Below are 18,769 nucleotides of genomic sequence, written 5' to 3' on the forward strand. Positions count from 1 at the left end.
TGGGTAAAATAGAATTTGAAAAAATACACACAAAAGTAGAGAATATAGTAGAAAAAAATTAAAAATATTTTTAATAAAAATTAAAAAGAAATATGAATTTTTTCATTTTCTGTATTTAAGAGAAAAGAAAAGAAATGAAAAAGAGAAAAAAGAGAAAAAAGAAAAAAGAAATTGAAAATTTGAAAAAGTGAATACACTGTAGTAGACTGAAATAAAATATGGGAGTAAGATAGAATTTGAAAAAATTACATAAAAGCAAAGTATATAGTAATAAAAGTTAAATAAAAATATTTTTAAAAGAAATTGAAAGTAAAAATGAATTTTTCTCTTTCTGCATTCAAGAAAAGAAAGGAAATGAAAAAGAAAAAGAGAAAAAGAAAGAAAAAGGAAATTGTTTGAAAATTTGAAAAGGTGAGTACACTGAAGTAGACTAAAATAAAATGATGCAAGTAAAGTAGAATTTGAAAAAATTTACACAAAAGTAAAAAATATAATAATAAAAATTAAAGACGGATATTTTTAATAAAAATTGAAAATAAAAATGAGTTTTTTCTCTTTCTGTATTCAAGAAAAAGAAAAGAATTGTAAAAGAGAAAAAGGAGAAAGAGAAAAAAAGAAAAAAAAATTGAATAGATGAACCTGCTAACAGATTGAAGTAGGACTGAAATTGCTTCATTTTCCCCTAGAGGTCAGTCCATGTAGCTGTTTATAGTCCATAAATTAGCCGGCAGTGAGGCTTGTGTTCTTGAAGAACAAAGTTGGCCCAAGTGGGCGGGGCTCGGTGTAACAGCTCCACTCTCCACTAGATGGCGCTGCTAGCCTACTGGGGTGGATTGTTGCCGTGCTCGTAGGTGCGCATGCGCATGCGCAGGAGCCGTGAAAAATGGCGCCACCCAGCCAGCCAGTCTGTTCTCCCGGATCAGCAATTGCACACCGGTTCTCCGTCTTCAGCTCTTGTCCACTCCCCGCTTTTTCACTCTCCATGATCAGGCCCCAGGCAGTACCTCTCTCCCAAGTTTTGTCTCAGATGCGGCTGTTTTCCCGGGCCCCTCACTTCTGAAGGACTGCGGCTTTGATCCGGTCCGCCCTTCTGCGGGAGGGTCTCACCGAACAATGGCCGAATGAGCAATAGCCAAATGTCGGCTGCACCCAGGAATGCTTGCCGGACCCTGCTGTTGCCGGTGCCCCAAGACTGCAGCCCCCTGCCAGCCCGCCCCCCAAAAAGATCGCGAGACAGTGTAGCATCAGTGTTTCAGGGATTATGGAAAATTGCAACACACATCTGGCACCAGGCTTTACCCTCAATGACCTTGCCCCAGCACCAGCGAATGTGGCTGCCTTCCGGGGTCTGCTGGGACCAGGTGGCTTCAACAGTCTCTACCAAATGTCCTTCCAGCGGTGGAACCGCTTTTCCCGTGTGGCCCGAGAACCTCCCGGACCCCACTCTGTTCCTGGGGATTCACCTTTCCCACCAGAGCACCGCCAGGTATCGAGCTGCGGAGTTGCAACCTTTGCGCTCCCCTTGTTTACAGTCTTAGTGGAATTTAAACCCTCCCCTCTCTCCTGTCTCCCTTTTTAGTTTAGTCCCTGCGGCTGTTTCCAATTTTCCACTTTCTCTCCAGCTGCTTTTGGGGAGGGGTGCTTTTCCCGTATGCTCCCCCTCTCCCCAGACTCTGTCCTCTCTCCACCCACAAAAGGAGTTCCCTACCTTTCATGGCTTCTCGCTCCCCAAGTTCAGCTCTTCATGTCGCGTGCCTGCTGAATTCTGTGGTTCAGGTTGTGCAGATTGTTGTGTTAATCTTCCAATCAGTTTTCTAGGTGTGTATGATGGTTTAGTGTTGGTCTGGCTGTATTTCATGGACACGAGACACACAAAAAGCTTCCATGCTGTTCTGCCATCTTGGCTCCTCCCTATTTATTATTTTTTAATGTTTATTTTTGAGAGACAGAGATGGAGCATGAGTGGGGGAGGGGCAGAGAGAGAGGAGAGACATGGAATCTGAAGCTGTCAGCACAGCTTGAGCTGTCAGCATAGAGCCTGACGTGGGGCTCGAACCCACGAACCGGTGGGACCATGACCTGAGCCGGAGGCAGGCACCCAACCCACTGAACCATCCAGGTGCCCCATTTTGTTCATCTTTTAAAACAAAGGTGTTTTATTAGGCACCCTTGCTCTGAAAATGGAATTATTTTGTGGTGCAGAGGTTTGAACTTAAATGATTGCTGTAGTGATACAAGGGCGTTTCCACGGGAAAGTCTGATGCACGTGTTGGGAAGGAGATTGACATATGGAGAAAAATTGGACCATATGGGATTAGGAAATTAAAAATTATCTCCTCCTGCTCAGTAAACGTGCCAAATATGAGCCTGTCATCCTAAGAACGGTCTTCCTTTTAGCAAAAAGAAGACATTACGAACATTTCCAAAATTAAAAGAATATTCATGTCATGTCAAATGTGTGATGTGTGTAGGCAATGATGTGTTAGGTTCTAGGAAGGAAATTTGTATTTCAGACACAGTCCTTGTTAATTAAGAGATTACAACTAAATAAGACTAGCCCAGATGTAACAATCAGCAAACAAAGCTGATGAGAGAGAACCATACCCCATGGTTAACGCTGGACTGATTTAATAAATTATGGTACATCCATTCTATGGAATATTATGCAATCAGCAAATGAAATGAACCACACATTTATATGTACTGACTTGGAAAGGTGTAGAAGACATTTTGTTAAGTGCAGATAAGCAAGTGGTAAAATAACATGAAGAACATGATCGCGCTTTTGTCAAAAGCAAAAGTGAGACTCTAAATAGGCAGTTCTGTTTGTAGAAGCATAGAAGGGTGGAATGATCTGATAAGCTAACCTCAGCTCCTTTAAGAGCGTAGGATCGGGCAGAGGAGGAAGGAAGCATTTTAAAAAGTCTTTCTGTAACTCAGTATGTTTCCATTGTTACAGTGAGTGGGTATTACGATTTTTTTAAAGTGCTTTTGTAAAGCACAAAAATGGCATAACCTTTGTCTCCCAATCTGTGGATGCATGTTGGGTCATATAATGGTTCTTTCACTCTGCAGTACTCCCAGCTCCCACTGGATCTTGCCCAGTGATTTCCAAGCCAGCCCTCTCCTTAGCACAACATCCAGGCAGGTGTCCTCCCCGAGGGCACGCTCTCTGTGCTGGGGATCTGCCAGGGATACAAGGTAGCAGCACATTCCCTCAGATTCCCAAACCCGCAGCACCTTGGCTCTTCAGGAAGGAGGAATCCCTTTCCTCCCCCTCCCCAGTCACTCTCGGCTGTTGGGGGAGGGGGGTGGTCACATGAGTGGGCCCTGCTGGGGCTCCCTGTGCACATCAGCATTTCCAGGCTGGTCTCCAAAAATGCCTGCACCCCTCTACATTGGTTCAGCCTCCGTGGGCCTATCTACATGTCTACAGGGAGTGCTAAGTTGTATGTTGGAGGCAGAAACTCAGTGAAGGGAGAGACCTAGGGTCCAGACAGGATTGTGGGGAGGGGACATCAAATGTGCGAACTGTAACACCAGCAATACGGAGAAAGTGGAACGAGAGAAGAGAAAGGCAGCCGGCCTCACACTATTGACTAGTCTGTGGTACGCTCTTGTTAAATAAACATAGACAATCCCACAGAACACCTGTGTCAGACAAGGCCACTCTGCAACTGTGGTGACTTAAGACAAAAACAAGACCCATCTGTAACTGTGATCACGTCTGACCACGATCAAAAGCAAGAAATTGTCCAGGTCACAAAAGTGACCACCAAACACGCCTCTATTCATGGGTAATATGAGTGCCTGCAGCTTCTTCATCAGTTACACCTGTAGGCTCGCTCCCTGCCCCTGCCTTCTAGATAAGAATTAAGGTACCAATCATAGCATCGCCTCTGCTTGACAACATCTTATCCTGAGCAGAGCCCCACTTCCTTGAAGCCTCTGCAGAATCACGGAACACAATCCCAAATCCTGTCATAAGCTCCTTTTTACACCCTCTTACTGAGGCTTGCAGTCGCCTTCACTGTGACGAGTCCCGAAGCCCCAGCTGACCGTAGGTGTATCCTGGTGGCTCTTGGTTGGAGGGCAATGACAAAGGGAGGATCCCAGGTGGGGCAGTCGGTGCCATCGAAGGCAGAGACCTAGGGGTTTCACCGTGCCACTTATTTTCCCAGTTGTGAGAGGTCAATTACACCATTGCACCTTCTGTGTTTATTCATTGCCTGAACGAGCCAGGTTTGTGAGCGCCTTTCAGAGAACCATCTGACTGTGGCCGAGATGTCTCTGGAGAGTACTAGAAGGTGAGGATGTGTCGGTTAGGTGGGGACAGATGAAGGAATGTTTGAATTCCGGGGTGCTTTACCAATCTGTATTCTACCCTCATGGGCAACTGGTGTTGAGGGTGTGGACTTCAGGATCGGTCCTGGCTGATGTGTGACCTACAAGGTGCATGGCCCGGAGCAAGCTTCTTAACCTTTCTGAGCTACAGAGCCTGCATCTTAGGAATGAAGAGATTATCACTTACCTCACAGGCTTAAATAGAGCATGGAAATCCCTGGTACGTAGGGCAGCGGGGACTCACCACATATGCCATTTTTTCCCCTCCCCATTAAGCGATGGACAGCCACTGTAGATTCCTGGAAGAGGAGCGGCCCCAGGAGAGTAGGAATTCTAGGAAGATAGAGCTGATGGTGGCGTGGGAGACGACCTGAGTGGGGAGGGTGCGGGCAGACCCTGGGGATGCTGGGACACCCCAGCTCACAGGCACTTGCAGATCACTGCAGGGATCGCACCAGGTTCTCACAAGCAACACAACTGTCCCGCGTGGACATGGGCAAAGAAGGAAAGATGGAGGCATGCCACGCAGTGTGTCTCACGACAAGTCTTAGCGGGATAGGATAGAAGGAAGAAATGTTAACTTTAGCAACACTTCTCGAAAGGCAGCCAAACTCTGAGATGCTTGAGGCAGCAAGAGGAACGGATTCCTTCAGGGTGCAGCGGTCAGCAAAGAGATGCTCATTTCTTCTTTTTTTAAAATTAATTAGAACATTTATTCATTTTTAAGAGGAAGAGAGAGAGAGCACATAAGGGAGAAGAGCAGAGAGACAGAGACGCAGAATCTGAAGCAGCCTCCTGACTCCGAGCTGTCAGCACAGAGCCCGACGTGGGGCCTGACCCCACGAACTGTGAGATCGTGCCCTGAGCCGAAGCCGGACGCCCAACCTACCGAGCCACCCAGGCGTCCCAAGAGATGCCCATTTCTAACAAGTAAGTCCAGGGGCCATAACATCTTCCAGTTGTGGATTGTTGCCATGGCTTTGCAGTGATGCAGAGAGAGTTTGCTTCAAATCCGCAGGATGATGCTGTGCGCTGAAGGTCGGCTTGGGCTTTGTCTCGCGTATGACTTGTTGAGCCAGCAAGGCAGACCACTCCACTTTAGCCCAACAGCAGATGACTCCCAGGAGGAGAAAACGGATGACTGACGGCAAGAGCTACATCTTGCAACCACTCTTTCCTCGCCAGCTCCACCTCTAGTCGTTCTTAAATTTTATAGTTAATAGTACCCCAGGGAGACTTCAAGCTGCTCCGTTCCTCACATAGCAAGGAACTTTGGCACCTGGCATGTTTGTGTTAAGTAAGCAAACGAACAAAACCCCAGGCGATTTGTGACTGTAAGTTAGCTGCAGATGGTGTGAGAGCCAAGTCAAGGTCATAGCAAGTTGCCCCAGTGATTTGAATCATAAAGTCAATCAACATTTGTCGGGCTCCTACTTTCTCTAAGGTTGGGCCCCGAGGAAGCTGCAGATGAGCGGGCCCATCTCCTCCTTCACAGAGTCTGTCATGGAGTGAGGAGGCTAACGAGTAAACCAGTGGAGCACGAGGGCATAGGAAATGCACCTACGCCATCATGGTAACGTGGAGAAGAGGGGATTACATTTTACCAGAAGGATCAAGATTTTAAAAGAAGAAAAGGATTCTGATGAATTCTTGATCTCGGCCTCAGCTCATCTGCCAACAGCCATAGATATAACAGTCACCTCCTTGCCCCTCTCCTGGAGGTGTGTGAGGTTCCTGGACCCTACAAGACTCTACTGTCCTGGACCTTTATGCCTCTGGATTGCACGATTGACAGAAGGCAGGATTCAGGGGAGAGTAAGCTGCTGCTCAGCTCTATTCATCCCTAAGGAGTCTCATCCTCAAGGTGCAGAGGCCCTAGGAATTGGAGACCTATCCTATGGGGCTCTTGGAATCCCAACCCAGATACTGGAGAATAATGTCCAGGAAAAGGTGTAATAGTGCTGACTGAAAGAGAATGGAGGAAATCGGGAAGTATATATACCTAGGCCTAGACACTCTCTCTGCTTGATATGATATGGTTACATTTTTTCCTGTTTTGAGAATAAGTGGAAGACAGATGCCGACTTTATAAATATAACAAGAGAAGAGCACCACGATTTGTATACTAGTGTCGATTCAGTGAGCGAATCCACTCAGCTTCTTAAACTACAAACTGGGATACTGTATGTGTGTGGGTGCGCGTATGTGTGTGTGTTCCTGGATTCCCTCACACTTTAGTTGTAGTGTCCTCCTTTGTAGAATGGGTATATTCCCAACCACATAGGTTCGTGAGGATTAAATAGCCTTTTTTTTGTGAGACCCCCTTATTAACAGTAATATCGACACTACTCACAAAGTCTGAGACACCCTGACATTGGCTACTGTTAGTAAGTATACTGGAAAATAAGATAACCCTTTCCAGAGAAACTCAAAACCGTCCCAAAGCGCAGCGTGATCCTGCCTCTTATCACATCAGCGTTGTCTGTCAGTCAACTAGTGTGTAGTGACAGTGGGGCTGAGTTTCAAAAAGATACAGTTGAATGAGGACCTTATTATTTGCCCTCCTTTCTTCTGTCTCAAAGGGCTCTCAGTGTAAGGAGTTTTAGGCAGATGTATTACCTGTGTATGTTAAATCGATGGTTGAAAATGTTAACATAGTTACAAAGTGCTTTGAAGAAAAAAAAATTCGGTCCATTTTCAGTGTGAAAGTGACATTGGTACTGTATAAGAAACACTCTAGGCAGACAATGGTTTAATCCCTGGAGTATTGGGTGTATATCCTAAAACCTTCAAGTGTCTGGAGAAGTGGTTTCCTTCTTAAAATGGGCCATATCCTGCTCTGCGTGCCAGAAATCTGACTGTGTAATTAGGAGACATCTCCTTCCCTGACTGTGAGAATTCAGCCTGTGCTGGGTTTCCATGGATAAACAAGGAGCCCCTGGATTCTCACCAGGCGGGAGCCAGTGGCTGAAGGCAATGTTCTTCCTTGGAGAGGGCACATCTTTTTTGAGAAGTGAAATACTTTTTAGCCAAACAACAACAACAACAACAAAAACCCCCAAACCTGTTGCTCCAAAGTTTTCATTACTGACTCAGTATTCAGTTAGAATTTCTGTGGCAAATGCTGGTGTGGAAGAGACAGCGTCAGGGGAAATTGCAGACTGATGAATACAACAGATGATGCATGGAGGCAATATTAAATAAATATTGAATTTTAAGAAATACCGTGTGATAGTCAAGTGTGTAGGAATGAAATAATAAGAGATCTGGGGTTTGCTTTAGAATAACCCAGGTGACTGCGGGAGGGGACATGGGGTACAGAATGAACAGAATTGGCCATGTGTTGATAATTATTGAAACTAGGTGATAGGGCCATGGGGGTTCATTATATTATTTTCTCTAGTTTTATAAACAATTGAAAATCTCCATATGAAAAGCTAACAAAGGGCGCCTGGGTGGCTCAATCGGTTAAGCAAGCATTCGACTTTGGCTCAGGTCATTATCTCACAGTTGGTGAGTCTGAAATGACTCTCTGCTGTCAGCATGGAGCCTGCTTCAGATCCTCTGTCCCCGCCCCTCTGCCCTTCCCCTGCTCATGCTCTCTCTCTGTCTCTCTCAAAAATAAGTAAATAAAACTTAAAAAAAAAAAAAAAAAGCCCCGGGGGCACCTGGGTGGCTTAGTTGGTTGAGCATCCGACTACAACTCAGGTCATGATCTCCCTGGTTTGTGAGTTCGAGCCCCACATCAGCCTGTCAGCACAGAGCACACTTCCGATCATCTCAAAATAAATGTCTCAAAATCCAATCATCTTAAAAATAAATATTTAAAAAAAAAAAGAAAAAAAAAGCCCCAAAGGTGTGGCTTTCTCGTTTGAATGAAAGATGTTTTTAAAAATTAATAATTCATAGATGTTGCATACTGAAATATACAATATAGCTAACATTACATTATTGGTGTTATGTTAGGCATTTGTATAATATTACATATATACCTATAACTTCATATATATTATGTACATATAGAATAATATAATTTATAGATATACACATATACTTTTATATGTACATATATTATTTAATATGTACATATATTAAGCACCCACACATACATAGTGTATCAATTCATGCAATTCCTGTTAACAACTCCATGTGTGAGTTCTATGTAAATTACCTGCATTTGCAGATGAGGCAATGGGATATGGAGATTAGTTCACAAGGTCAATAAGTAGGATTCCAACCCATTTTGATTCTGGAACCCATGCTGCTTCTTAAACACAGCCCACTATTGCTGTTAGTATCCATGCTATTCTGTACTATCACATTGTTATCAACAACTTTCCTTACTACAGTTTATTTTTATTTTTATTTTTGGATGTATAAATCTTATAAATTATAATAAATTATAATTTATTTATTTTTTGATTTACATCCAAGTTAGCATACAGTGCAGCAATGATTTCAGGAGTAGGTTCCTTAATGCCCCTTACCCATTTAGTCCATCCCCCCTCCCACAACCCCTCCTGTAACTCTCAGTTTGTTCTCCATATTTATGAGTCTCTTCTGTTTTGTCCCCCTCCCTGTTTTTATATTATTTTTGTTTCCCTTCCCTTAGGTTCATCTGTTTTGTCTCTTAAAGTCCTCATATGAGTGAAGTCATATGATTTTTGTCTTTCTCTAATTTCACTTAGCATAATACCCTCCAGTTCCATCTATGTAGTTGCAAATGGCAAGATTTCATTCTTTTTGATTGCCGAGTAATACTCCATTCAATATATATACCACATCTTCTTTATCCATTCATCCGTTGATGGACATTTGGGCTCTTTCCATACTTTGGCTATTGTCGATAGTGCTGCTATAAACATTGGGGTGCATGTGTCCCTTCAAAACAGTACACCTGTATCCCGTGGACAAATGCCTAGTAGTGCAATTGCTGGGTCGTAGGGTAGCTCTATTTTTTAGTTTTTTGAGGAACCTCCATACTGTTTTCCGGAGTGGCTGCACCAGTTTGCATTCCCACCAGCAGTGCAAAAGAGATCCTCTTTCCCCACATCCTCGCCAACATCTGTTGTTGTTAATGTTAGCCATTCTGACAGGTGTGAGGTGGTATCTCATTGTGGTTTTGATTTGTATTTCCCTGATGATGAGTGATGTTGAGCATTTTTTCATGTGTCGGTTGGCCATCTGGATGTCTTCTTTGGAGAAGTGTCTATTCCTGTCATTTGCCCATTTCTTCATTGGATTATTTGTTTTTTTGGGTGTTGAGTTTGATAAGTTCTTTGTAGATTTTGGATACTAACCCTTTATCTGATATGTTGTTTGCAAATATCTTCTCCCTTTCTGTTGGTTGCCTTTTAGTTTTGCTGATTGTTTCCTTCGCTGTGCAGAAGCTTTTTAATTTGATGAGGCCCCAGTAGTTCATTTTTGCTTTTGTTTCCCTTGCCTCCGGAGATGTGTTGAGTAAGACGTTGCTGCAGGCAAGATCAAAGAGGTTTTTGCCTGCTTTCTCCTCGAGGATTTTGATGGCTTCCTGTCTTACATTGAGGTCTTTCATCCATTTTGAGTTTATTTTTGTGTATGGTGTAAGAAAGTGGTCCAGGTTCATTCTTCTGCATGTCACTGTCCAGTTTTCCCAGCACCACTTGCTGAAGAGACTGTCTTTATTCCATTGGATATTCTTTCCTGCTTTGTCAAAGATTAGTTGGCCATACGTTTGTGGGTCCATTTCTGGGTTCTCTATTCTGTTCCATTGATCTGAGTGTCTGTTCTTGTGCCAGTACCATACTGTCTTGATGATTACAGCTTTGTGGTATAGCTTGAAGTCTGGGATTGTGATGCCTCCAGCTTTGGTTTTCTTTTTCAAGATTGCTTTGGCTCTTTGGGGTCTTTTTGGTTCCACACAAATTTTAGGATTGTTTGTTCTAGCTCTGAGAAGAATACTGGTGTTATTTTGACAGGAATTGCTATTTTTTATTTTTAAATTGATGTGAGTGGTGGATGGGGTGGGAAGATTTTTTTTTTTTTTATAAGACTGTTCAGGAATTCTGCTGGAACTGCCTGTCCCCCTTGGCTCCAGGCACAGAGCTGGTGTGATCCAGGAGTGAGGTGGGGCAACTTGGCTCAGAGACATCCTTGGTCCTAGGTTCTCTGAACCACCTGCCACCCAGGAGCGGCGCGCTGGCAGCCGAGTGTGCCACCTGGTGACCAGAAGCCCCTCAACAGGCTTCTCCAGGGCGCTGGGAGCCTATGGGGTGGGGTGCGCGGCCCCGAGCGGGCGGACCTGGCACTGCAGCCCATAGGGCCCCCTCCTGCCCTCTGGTGGGGACGAAGCAGAGGTGTGTCCGAGTCCTTGCGTGACAAGCCCAGGGCAGATGGACCCCTGACTGATGCGTCTTTTCGGGCGGCGGGAGGGCGAGCTGTCCGGGCCAGGGGAGACTCAGGATTCCCTCCAGGGGCCTGCCTTCGCAGCCCCAGCCAGGGCTAGAACCTGTCCCATCTTCGAGGAAGTGGGAATTAAGTTGAGAACAGGGTGCTTTTGCCTAAGGGTTCTTTTTAACATTTCCAAGTACTTAAAATTCATGTATTTATGTACACAGACATAAGTATATTTCCGTGTATCCTTGCCTCTTTCCAGAAAGGCCATTAAAGTTGGAATGGGGTCACACACTGTTCTTTTTTCCTCCCAACGGTCACCTTAGGTTTGTGAAGAACAAAATGCTGGCCCCGGGGAGCCAAGGCAGAGTAAACAGTCCTGTCCAGAAGGCATGGAAGGGCATCTGGCCACGGCCTTGAGGACCCCGGGCACAAGTTCTGAGACACCCTGAGGCCTGCAGACAAGCCCTTCCTCCTGGAGCTGGAGGAAGATGGCTCAGCTCTAGAGCCAGAAGAGTACTTGAGGGCCTGGCAGAGGACACAGTGCTCGGTAAGGTGCAGCCCCCATTCCCGCAGGGACCCAGGCCCCGACTGTCCCTCTCTCCATCAAGAAGCTCAGGGAGGCCCGCGTAACCCACTACCTGCCCAAGGTGGATCTGCAGGACTTCCTTGGCCGCTTGAACCTGAAAGCAGTTCTCTATAGCATGTGCTCTGTTTCCTGCGGTCCGCGCCGTTCCGGGGCTGAGCACTTGCTGACGGGAGCTCTTTGCCGGATCCCTTCAGTATGCAGGGCACAGGACACGAGCTGTGTGGGAGCCATTTCCTATGCTGGCAGCTCCTGTACCAGCAGAGCCAAGGGAAAAGCAACCGACGAGGGAAGGGGGGTGATGTCACACTTAGACTCCGACTGTAATGGAAGGCTGTGGCCCCTGGGTACCGGTGCAGTGTTGACATGGCAACAGAAGTGAGAGAACCTACAGATTAATGGTAGAGTAGGGGTTCCTTAGTCATCCTTCCTCTTGGACTTCTCCTCCTGATGCCAAACTTTGCAGGATCTAGGGTTAGCTTTTTTTTTTTTTTTTAGGAAAAAGTTGTTCCTCATAGCCCATGAGTTCAAGAGGAGCCAATAGAGAAAGTGGTTCAAAAGGCAAATGCAATGTTGGCTTACATTAGTAAGCAGCACCAGGCTGTGGGCTGTAGGCATCCTGCTGGAGTGCACTTAACTCCTTGTTGACTGTTGGCTGTTACTCTGTTGGAAGGAGATAGAGATGGCTAGATCTCAGCCAGCCCTCATGGCTGGGCAAGCCTCAAGCACTCCTTTCCCCTGGGACTAGATCTAGGCCCAAGGCCGGTGAGAAGCCTCTCTGGGCCCCTTTATCTGGCCTTTTTCCTTGGTTGATGAGAAGGCCCGGCTAGAGGGACCGCAGCCCTTCTTGGCCTGGAGTACACCTGTAGGCGAACCATTCCGTATCTGCTTTGCCTGGCTTCCCCTGGATCCTCTTAGCAAAGGCACCTTCCCTTCCCACACAGGAGGCAAACCCTGGTCCTTTCGACAAGACCAGAGGCGTGTGCTTGCAGGAGATAGAGATGCTAACAAGGAGAGTGGAAGAAGTCAGAAGAATGTTTGCTTGATTCCGTACCCTTTTCCAAGTAGTAGCTTCCTTCTCTTCTAGGCAGATTAAAGGAGCCTTGAGCTTCCCCTTGTGGCTAAAGTGTGCTATGACTCTGGTCAAACCATCTCTGAAAGGATGCATTGTAGGTTAACGTATAGCTAATGGGGTTGGGGGAGGGGGAGCATCATAGAAACAGGCCTGGGAACCAAGAGAGGATTGGAGGAACTAAGGATGTTTGGTTTAGAATAAAGATGATCTGCAAGGACCAATCTCTGTTTAAATATTTAGAATATGGAAGAGAAGGTATTTATTCTGTGAAGGATAAGAGGGCAAAATTGGGATCAAGGAGCAAGTTAGTAGGAAGCAGATTTTGGCCTCAGTATTCAAACTACCCCGCCCCCCCCCCCCCGCCCCCATCACGGAGATATTCAAGCAGGTGCTGCTGACCACGTGGAGGTGCTCTGGGAAGGAACATCCTGGCTGCAAAGTTGCCCATTCCCACCATCCCTTGTCACAGGCTTTCCGGAGCAGCCTTATTTTCAATATTCACCTGTGATGATACACAGTGACATGTCCCCAGAAACTCCAATATGTCCACATTCACTCCACACCCTCTTGAAGACATCTTGCCTTTGGAAATAGAATGAGGATGTTCTATCCTGACTTGTGGTTCATAAACCATGGGCCAGGTGTTAGAGTTTCCTCCAGCTCTGAAGGTCTGTACCTCCACATTTATCACAGGCGATGAAGTAAACGCTTTAGATCACCTGGGGACATCGTGGCAGAATGGGAGCCAGAACCAAGGATCTGACTCCTCTTTGGACGTGAGTTGAGACTCTTACAAGTTCTGCCTCGAAGAGGGCTGGCTTCCCATGGTAAGATAAAAGAATCCTCTCTTGGTTTGGAATCAGCTTTCCCAGTTTTGCTCCACCCACTCCATTCCGCAGGTCTCCCCTCCCACCCCCTCCTCCCTTTCACACATCTCCATAGTGACGGTTTTCATCTCTCATTAGGGATGCCCCTGGTACAGTGTGAGATGAGGCACAGCTCGCTTCAGGGTTGAGCTGGTGTTTTTCCGGAGACGAACTGTCATCTGTGTGTGTATCCACCTCTGGCAGGGACACACCCTGGTGTAATCTAACCTCCCTGCTCTGGTTGTATATCTGGAGAGTCTGCTATTGCCTTAGAGTCTGTGAGTCCTTGAGGGCAAGGGACAAGGACTCATTACTCTAAATCTCCAGGCAGCTAATAAGGTGTTACCCGCTGTGGACATTTGCTAGATGGTTGGCATTTACTTCTCTTCTTCTCAAGGTTCCATCATCCAGGGAGATAGTTTCACCTGTCGTTTCCCTTCCAAGCTCAGCCTCGGGAGATAAGGCTTCAGAAGGGAAGTGTGTCTTCCCACATACGGCTCTGTTTTAAACTTAATGTGTTTATTTGAGTACCTAGATACCATGGTGATCGGTGCTGTAGGAAGAGAGAGAAAGAGCAGGGAGGCGGAACAGAGAGAGGGAGCAGCCCAAACACCAGGGGGCTGGAAGCAATGTTTTGTGACACCGCTGTTTATTTTGAGCCGGCGTTATTTATCACGTCCTCCGTGCACACATCTCTCCCCTGGGAGCGTACACGCTGCTTCTTTCTTGGGCACTTATGTTCTCTGGGCCTCGAGAGGAGGAGACACGTTGCCTTTGGCATGTAAAGGTACACATCACTGTCACCGCTTCTGATGTTTGTATGTCATTGGACCCTGTTCGGTGCACGTTCATGCACCCTACTTCCCTCCTGTAAGCCTGTGTCAGGCCAGATTGGATTCACCCTATTTTTTGATGAATTTGAGATTCAGAGACTAACTTGTCCAAAGGCACTCGACAAGTGAGTGCTCAGAGCTAAAGGCCACCTGTTTCCTAGAGCAAAGCCCCTTATGCTACGATCGGGCTGTGCAGCGGTGAGAATTCATGGCAGGCGGGACAGACCTGGTGCATTTGGGGCAGGGTCCAGGCTGGAGTGAGCTGCCTGGAGTGTGGTCCAAGTCACAGAGAAACAGCTAGAGCTTCTGCATGGAGCCCACAAAAAAATGGGGCATTGGCTGCAGAAGGAATTTTGCGGATTTTATGTCTTGAGACAAAAGAAAGTGTAAAGTGTAAATGCACCCTGTGTCCAGACTGACAGCCTTTGCAAAGAGCTCCCTGCAGCACAAGTGAACTTTGGTGTTTCCGCTTATCTGCCTGGACTAACCCAAACCTGGTCCCGAGACTGGTGCATGGCTGCTGGCATCCTTCCTCAAGGCAGACTAAGATGAATGAGACCCAAGATAGAATCCTGGGGGGGGGGGGGGGTGGGCATGCACCAGCCTCATTTCTATGGCCCCTTCATACGTGTCTAAATGGTGCTACTACAAGTCCCATAACTTTTTGTCACAGGCCTTTATCTCTGCTGGGCTCACCACCCAGTGCCCTCTGCTCCCACTCTCCCACCTGGCCAGTAGTTTCTTTTTTTTCTTTTTTAATTTTTATTTATTTATTTTGAGAGAGAAAGAGAGAGAGAGAGAGAGAGAGAGCGCGCGCGCGCGCGCAAGTGGGGGAGGGGCAGAGAGAGACTCCCAAGCAGGCTCCGTGCTGTCAGCACAGAGCCTGAGGCGGGGCTCGAACTCATAAACTGTGAGATCATAACCGGAGCTGAAGTTGGATGCTTAACCGACTGAGCCACCCAGGCACCCTGTGACCAGTAGTTTCTACTTTGCCAAATATGACCTATCCTTGGAGGTCCAGTTCAAATGTTTCCTTGGCCCCCTGCATTCCCTATTTTTGAGAATGAGCTCTTCCTCTTCTGACTGCTTATGATTCCCCTAGTTTGAGCTAGGGTTTAGTGGTAAGAATCAAAGGTATTTCAGTTTAGAGAGCCCCAGTAAGCCCCCAGAAGTTGGGGTCAGCCAGGCTCCTCACCCATTATAAAGGGGAATCAGAACTGCCCTCCCACCCACCCATCTGAGCTATCTTGCCCCTCTCCCCCATCAGTCCATAGAAGAAGAGGACTGAAAAAGGAGAGGCTATTTACTCCATTCCTTGGAGCCAAGGAAGGGGGTGGGATCTAAAAGAATCAGAAAAGAACAGAGGTGTTTGTGACAAGAGTCAGGCATTGTGCTTCCGGATGGTTGTTTGCTTGGCCCAATGACTTGTTGATCTGATCTCACAGTTTGGCGTTGGGGCAAGAGGACAGGAGGGAGAAGATGCCAAGGGGATACTGTGGGGCAGAGGGGGCCCGAACCGCTGCCTTGAGGAGTGTGGAAGACAGAGCCATGTAGCCTCGCTCCCTTAAGATAAGGAGACGCCTGTTACCTCTTGCTTCCTGGTCCAACACTGCCCGGGGGCCTAGAGAGGGGAGAGCCCCGTGCATAAAGAGAAGAACAAATCTAAGCTAGAGCCTCGGACAGGCCCAGCCTGTATGGAAGCCTGGAAGGGGAAGTGATCAGGTGAAGTTCAGGATGGACAGGACTGAGTCTTAAACCTGAAATAATCAGAGATGACTGGGAAGCTATGGAATACAGCAAAGGAGTGATTACAGGACTCACCATTTAGAAAAGGAAGGACGCACAACCTGGATGAATGAGGGGCAATTATAGGACCAAAGATCACGTTTTTGTCCCCTGACTAGTTGAGATTATTCAATAAGTTGTTTGAAATTAATTCCGTACCTGGTTTCTCTCTCTCTTTTTAAGAATTGTAATAAAAATATGTATAAGATAAAATTTACTATCTTAAACAGTTCAGTCCAGTAGTGTTAAGTATATTCATATTATTGTGCAGCAAGTCTCCACAATTTGCAACTCTGTACCCACAAAATGACCCTCTGCTCCCCACCCCTGCAGCCCCCAGTAACTGCCACTGTACTTTTTGCTTCTAGGGATTTGACTTCTGTAGATCTCTCATGTAAGTGGACTCGTACCAGATTTGACACTATGTGACTGGCTTATTTAACTTAGCATAATGCCCTCAATGTTCATTCACGATGTAGCATGTGTTAGGATTTTCACCCTTCCATTGTACATATTCGCACCTTTTATTTATTCATATTGATGGACACTTGGGTTGCTTCCACCTCTTGGCTATGGTGAATAGTGCTGCTCTGAGCATGCGTGTGCAAGTAGCTCTTTGAGACCTTGCTTCAGCTCTTTCGGATATATGCTCAGAGGGGACGTGGATGGATTGTGTTAGTCTGTTTGGGCTACAATAACAGAATACCCTAGATAAGTGGCTTAGAAACAACAAAAATTTATTTCTCACAGTTCTTGAGGGTGGGTAGTCCAAGATCAAGGCATTGGCAGATTCAATGTCTGATGGGGATCTGCTTCCTCCTGGTTCGTGGACAGCTGTCTTTTTGTTGTGTCTCCACATGGTTGAAAGGGTGAGGGAGCTCTCTGGGTCTTTTTTTTTCCGCTTATTTTTTTTTTTTTTTAAGTTTATTTTGAGAGAGAGTGAGAGAGTGAGAGTGAGTGGGGGAGGGGAAGAAAGAGAGGGAGGGAGGGGGGGAGAGAGAGAGAGAGAGGGAGAGAGAGAAAGAGAGAGAGAGAAAATCCCAAGCAGGCTCCATGCTGTCAGCATGCAACATGATGTGGGGCTCAAACCCACAAACCATGAAATCATGACCTGAGCCAAAATCAAGAATTAGATGCTTAACCGACTGAGTCCCCCAGGAACCCCTCTCTGGATCTTTTTCTTTTTTAATTTTTTAAAAAGTTTGTTTATTTATTTTGAGAGAAAGAGCAGAGGAGGGGCAGAGAGAGAGGGAGAGAGAGAATCCCAAGCAGGCTCCATGCTGTCAGCACAGAGCCTGATGCGGGGCTTAAAACCACAAACTGTGAGCTCATGACCTGAGTTGAAACCAAGAGCTGGATGTTTAACTAACTGAGCCACCCAGGCGCCCCTAGATCTTTTTAATAAGAGCACTTATCTCATTCATCGGGGTTCTACCCTCATGACCTAATCGTCTCCCAGAGGCCCCAGCTCCAAATGCCATCACATGGGGTTAGAATTTCAACATATGAATATTGGGGGGACACAAATGTTCAGTCCTGTGCCTGGTTAAGATGATAGTTCTACTTATAATTTTTTGAGGAACTTCCATGCGGTTTTCCACCGTGGCTACACTCTTTTACATCCTCATCAACAGAGCACAAGTGTTCCTGTTTCTCCATATCCTGGCCAACACTTGTGGTTCTTTGTGAGGTTTTTTTTTTTTTTTTTTTTCTTTTTGATAGTAGCCATCTTGATGGGTATGAGTTGATATTTAACTGTGGTTCTGATTTGCATTTTCCTAATGATTAGTGATGTTGAGCACTTTTTCAGATGCTTTTTGGCCATTTGTGTGTCTTTTTTTTTTTAATTAAAAAAATTTTTTTACATTTATTTATTTATTTTTGAGAGACAGAAAGCACAAGTGGGGGACGGGCAGAGAGAGAAGGAGACACAGAATCTGAAGCAGGCTCCAGCCTCTGAGCTGTCAGCACAGAGCCTGCATTTGTGTGTCTTGTAGAAATGTCTATTCAAGTCCTTTGCCCATTTTAAAATTGGATTATTTATTTTTTCCTGTCATTGTTGTTGAATTGTGAAAGTTCTTTATATATTCTGAATATTAATCCCTTATTAGGTATATGATTTGTAAATGTTTTCCCCCGTTTCATCAGTTGCCTTTTCATTCTGTTGATTGTATCCTTTGATGAGACTTACCTCTTTTTCCCATCCAAAGTTTTTGGGGGGCAGGATTGTATTTGAGGGGGGTCTTCAGTGAATGATTGTGCAGAGAAGCAATGAACATACACTAAGAGTGATTAGGCAAGCATATTTTTTTTAAGATTTTAAAAAATGTTTTAAAATTTATTTTGAGAAAGAGAGAGAAAAAGAGAGAAAACACATGAGTGGGGGAGGGACAGAGAGAGGGAGAGAGAATCCCAAGCAGTTTCTGCACTGTCAGCACAGAGCCTGATGCAGGGCTTAATCCCACGAAACTTGAGATCATGACACGAGCTGAAATCAAGAGTCAGACGAGGCAGGCCTATTTTTAAAGAGGTGGGATTTAAGTTTTGATGGGCAAGGCAGGCCCCAAGTAGAGATGCGGACTGGCGGTTTGCCTGTGGCCCCCTTTCCCTTCTGACGCCCTCCTTCCATCTGCTCCTTCCTGCTCAGGCGCTACGTCCTGTCTCCACTGGGTGATACTGCAACTCAGTTCAGTTTAACAAGTGGTCCTCAGACAGCTCCTGTGTGACAGGCACTGTCCTAGGGATGACAAAGGAGAGCAAGGCAAAGCTCTCTCATGGTCAAGTGCCATCCTGCAGCGAGATGAAGAAGATGGAATTTCAGTGTAATGTGATGAGTATGCCCTCGAGTAGTGGTTACCCACTGGAGGCAAAAAGGCCAAGGAGGGCACCTAACCTGGGCCACGGGATG

At 46.0% G+C, this 18,769-nt stretch overlaps 1 long non-coding RNA gene across 2 annotated transcripts; it reads left to right on the plus strand.

Annotated features, from left to right (window-relative positions):
- The first annotated feature begins 1,425 nt into the window (after positions 1 to 1,425).
- On the plus strand, positions 1,426 to 14,643 carry LOC123384546. Of its 2 annotated transcripts, none has more exons than XR_006595804.1 (3): positions 1,426 to 1,486; positions 11,043 to 11,266; positions 13,071 to 14,643. It is a non-coding gene; the product is annotated as an uncharacterized LOC123384546 (long non-coding RNA). The 2 variants fall into 2 exon arrangements; XR_006595803.1 differs by lacking the exon at positions 1,426 to 1,486 and adding an exon at positions 5,155 to 5,274.
- The last annotated feature ends 4,126 nt before the right edge of the window (positions 14,644 to 18,769 follow it).

The sequence above is a fragment of the Felis catus genome, chromosome A3, assembly GCF_018350175.1.
Source record: "Felis catus isolate Fca126 chromosome A3, F.catus_Fca126_mat1.0, whole genome shotgun sequence".
NCBI classification, from domain to species: domain Eukaryota; kingdom Metazoa; phylum Chordata; class Mammalia; order Carnivora; family Felidae; genus Felis; species Felis catus.